Raw genomic sequence first — 4982 nt, forward strand, 5'->3', positions numbered from 1 at the left:
TTCAAAGGCCTAACTAAAAGCCCCCGTTTGCTGTGGAGCACGTTCCAAGCATGTGGCTGGGTCGGGGTCTGGCCCCACGGATGCGGCCCCATCTGCACACCTGCTAACCCTCTCCGTGTTCTGCTCGCACTCAGGTTATCTCCTCGTGGAAATACAGACTTTGTGGAGACCGTTGTGCGACCGACCCCGTGAGCCCCTCACGCTCAGGAATTCCCAGCTGCAGGAGCGGGTGCACCACCCAACGGGAAAATGTGTCTCACAATCCAAGAGTCGCGTGATGCCACTCGGGCACCTACCTTCCCCCAAAAAATCTTCTGAGAGCATTATTTGTGCTCTTTGAACCCCCGAAATGCACACAGGAGGGTTAGAGTAGGAGCAAGGCAGTGACCCGGCACCATACGCCGAGCTTGCCCAGAATTTAAACACAGACAGACCCAGTTTTCGTGGATCTGACGTGTGGAAATAAGCGTGAGGCTGGATGCCCGCCCACTTGCAGCACACGGGAGAGGACGGATTGACACGCATGCACAAAGCGTGCAGCCTCCACAGACCCCCAGCCTGACAACACCTGAGTAAGCCCTTACTGAGCACCTCCTGGATGCTCAGGGCCGGATGAGTTGGGGGGACCACCTCTGGGGCGGGAGGTCATCACAGAAGGTGCGGAGGTAACGCAAAGGGAATCCAAGGCGAGGATGAGCATCTGGGGCACCGTTCAGTGAGACCACAGCCAGGCATCCAAGGGGCGCTTCTGATGGGACGTCGCCCAGGTGGGTCGCAGACAGGTGGCAGGTTGGTGACCCCAAGCCACACCCCTCATCCGATGACATGGACTACACACGCAGCTGGGGCACAACAGCTCCCACCAAGCCCTCCGACTGCCTGTCACTTCTCATGCACACGCCCCGCAGTCCTTTCCATGGTAACTTAAAACTCCAGCCATGAAGCACACGCAGGGCACCTGGGCGGCTCACTCACGTGGGCACCCGACTCTCCGCTTCTCCCCAGGTTGGGATCCTGGGGTCATGAGATCGAGCCCCACGTGGGACCCCGTGGTCAGCGTGGAGTCAGCTTGAGACACTCTCCCAATCTCTCTCTCTGTCCCTGCCCCGCTCTCTCTCTGTCTAAAATGATTAAATAGGGATCCCTGGGTGGCGCAGCGGTTTGGCACCTGCCTTTGGCCCAGGGTGCGATCCTGGAGACCCGGGATCGAATCCCACATCGGGCTCCCGGTGCATGGAGCCTGCTTCTCCCTCTGCCTGTGTCTCTGCCTCTCTCTCTCTCTGTGACTATCATAAAAAATAAATAAATAAAAATAAATAAATAAATAAAATGATTAAATAAATCTTAAAAAATAACTAATAAAGACAATGCAACATTATAACCACATTCTTTACTATGTGTGCCTGTATATTTGTGTATGTGTGTGTATATATAGTATATATTATAGTCATAAACATAGTAATATACAGTGTACATTATATATAATTATATAGTATATATTATATGTAGTTATATATATGGTGATATATAGTACATATTATAGATAATTATGTATAACTATATAGAGTATATATCATGTATAGTTATATATGAAACACATAGTCTATATTATATATAGTTATATAAATACAGTTGTATTTGTTATATATAGTTATATATAGTAATACATAGTATATATTGTATATAATCATATATGTAATATACAGTGTATAGTATATGTGGTTATATGTAGTAGTATACTATATATATTATACAGTAACATATACTAATATATAGCATAGATATTATAGTATACTTATAAACAGTGTATAAGCATATAATATATAATAAATAATATATAATATATAAGCGTATATATTGCATATAGTACAGAGTACTTATATAGTTATGTATAATATATAGTATATGTTATATATAGTCGCCTATATAGTAAATTATAGTATATAGCATATATGGTTACATACAGTAATATACACTAAATACTATATATATATTTATATGTATTATATAGTTACATATATAGTAATACATAGAATGCATATTGTTAATAGTATACATATGATATACAATGTATACTATACATATTATAAACAGGACATATTATATAAGCATACATATTGCATATGGTACATATTATATGTAGTTTATATAGTAACATATAGTATATATCATATATAGTCACATATAGTAAAATATAACATATAGTTCCGTAGTACACATTGTATGCTGCAGTTGTATGTAGTATATATAGTACATGTTATATATACTTATATATATATTAAAATACTGTATATTATATATAGTTATATATAGTAATATATGGTGTATAATATATAGTTACATATAGTAATATACAGTAAATACTATATATACTATACATATTTACTATCTATATTATATAGTGACCTATGTAGTAATGTATAGTACATACATTATTTATAGTATACTTATGTACTGTATACTATACATATCATGAACAGTATATATTATATAAGCATACATATTGCATATGGTACATATTATATATAGTTCTATATAGTAATATACAGTGTATACTAACTCCATGCAGTATACAGTATACATTACATATAGTTACATATAGTGTATGTTATATATGGTCATATACAGTAATATACAGTGTATAGTACATGTAGTTACATATAGTAACATACAGTAAATACGATATATGCTATATATATGTATTATCTGTATTGTAAGCTACACACAAACTATATATAGTACACACATTGTTAATAGTATACATATTACATGCAGTGTATAGTACACATATTATATAAGCATACATATTGCATATAAAACATGTTATGTATAGTTATGTATAGTAATGTATAGTATATATTATAGTTACATATATAGAGACATAGTGTATACTGTACACTAACTGTAGATATACTAACTCGAGAGTATACACTCTATATTACATATGGTTATATCTAGTACATGTTACGTATAGTTATATATAGTCATATATAGTACATGTTATATAGTTACACATAGTAATATACAGTGTATAGTACACGCAGTTACATATAGTAATATACAGTAAATTGCTATATACTATACGTATGTATTATCTGTACTGTACGTTACGTACTTGTATCTAGTACACGCATTGTTCATAGCACACATGTGGTGTACAGCGTGTAGCACACACGTTATAAGCCGTATGTGTTATAGAAGCACATATTCTGCATACAGTGTATATTATATGTAGCAAACGTGTTATATATAGTGTGTATGTATTTTATAGAGCGAGTGTGTACTGCCTATGCATATACTGCACATATACCGTGTATATATTGCAATTTGACAGACGAAATACAGACATTTATCTATTCAAAGCTACAAGGTGTAAGAGAAAAACCATCCATCGTCTTCCTTGTAATGGTCCAATTTCTGCTACAAAGTAAAGCTCCAACTTCGCAGTTTTATGTTATTTCCATTTTCAAAGATCTCATAAACAGGCCCAAATGCCTCAATTGGCTGCAATCTGCCAGGCTGCAGAATTGCACCCCCACCCCCACCCCCACCCCGCCCGCCAAACATCTGCAGATGTGTTCGGGCGACACCGGCAAGTCTCCCTTTGAATAAGACGTCAATTACGTGGAAGCACATTCACGTAATAGTTAGTGGCTACGGCACCGTAATTCTTTTTTTTTTTTAACGGCTAACAGGGAAGTGCTGTAATTCAGAGAATTTAAACAGCATGCCAATTTCAGTAGATTCCAGGCCGAGTTCGACAGGAGAAGCTATGGGAGGGGAGCCCCTTCCATCTCTCCAGGCGCCTGTACATCCATCCCCCGGAAGCGGCGGCAGGTGCATTACACCTCATGAACTATTAGAAAATTAAACTTCATAAGCAATCTGCCGCCGTTGTGGGCGACGCACCCGCTGGCGGACCTGTTCCATTCATCTTGTTTTCCGGGAGCATTACAAGGCCCGGCCTTTGAATAAAACTCATTTCATTAGGGCGCCTTGTGATGCGGGCAGAGAAGATCCATTCTGGACTCTCCGCCCCCCCCCCCCCCCCGGTCGGTGCCCGCCTGCAACAGCGTTAACAGCCTCGTCCGGAGAAGGCGACGCACAGGGCCCCGGGAACCGGCCACAGCACCCCGGAGACGTCCCTAAAGGATGCGGAGAGGCCACGTGATGCCGGCGGCCACCCTCACGGTTCTTCACGTCCGTGCACACGTGCAAGAGAAAGTGCGACGATTTGGAACCTGGCTCGCACCCGTTTCACGGCCACACCTGCAAAATGCGACGAGCTCTTACTGCCCACTCTCGGCCACAGTGTCAAAATTTTAAAAAAATAAATAAATAAGAATTTTTAAAAAAAGCAAAGTGACACATATGGAATCAAGGGGCAGGATGTGTGCTGAGCCCAACACCCTCGCGGGAAGAGATCCCAGGGCTTCTGCTAAAACCCGTTTTAACGCAAGAAGGGCCGAGCAGCTCTCTCCGTGGAAGGACTCCCTTTGGTGTGAATTTACAATTGTTGAAGGAAATGGCGTGTACGCACTTGGTAAATCATTGCCCGCGGCCCGCGCTCCAAGGCTTCTGCAAACACCTCCGTAATTAATCAAACCCAGAGTCGAGCGGAACCCGAGTAACGAAGAATTTACAGCCCGTGTCAAGAGGGACGTGTCCCCCGGGGCTGCGGCAGTGATGTCTGGGGGCTCCTGTGGGGTCCGCTGAGGCTCACGTCCGCCCAGCACATGGGCCCTGGGGTGTCGCACGGGATGGCAGGACACGATGACAATGGCGTGTGTTCCCCCCCGTCCCGTGCGTAAGGGCGCCATGCAGCAGGTTTCGGGGTGTGCATGTGTCTGCCAACGTCACTGGACACTCGGCTTCGTACGAAGGTAACACAGGCCCTTTGCTCCCACCCCTGCTGGCAGCGTGAGCAACACGTGCAGCTGCAGATCCTGCAGGGATTTGGTCCTAATTCCTGTAACCCGTGA

Source organism: Canis lupus, chromosome X (genome assembly GCF_048164855.1).
Source record: "Canis lupus baileyi chromosome X, mCanLup2.hap1, whole genome shotgun sequence".
NCBI classification, from domain to species: domain Eukaryota; kingdom Metazoa; phylum Chordata; class Mammalia; order Carnivora; family Canidae; genus Canis; species Canis lupus.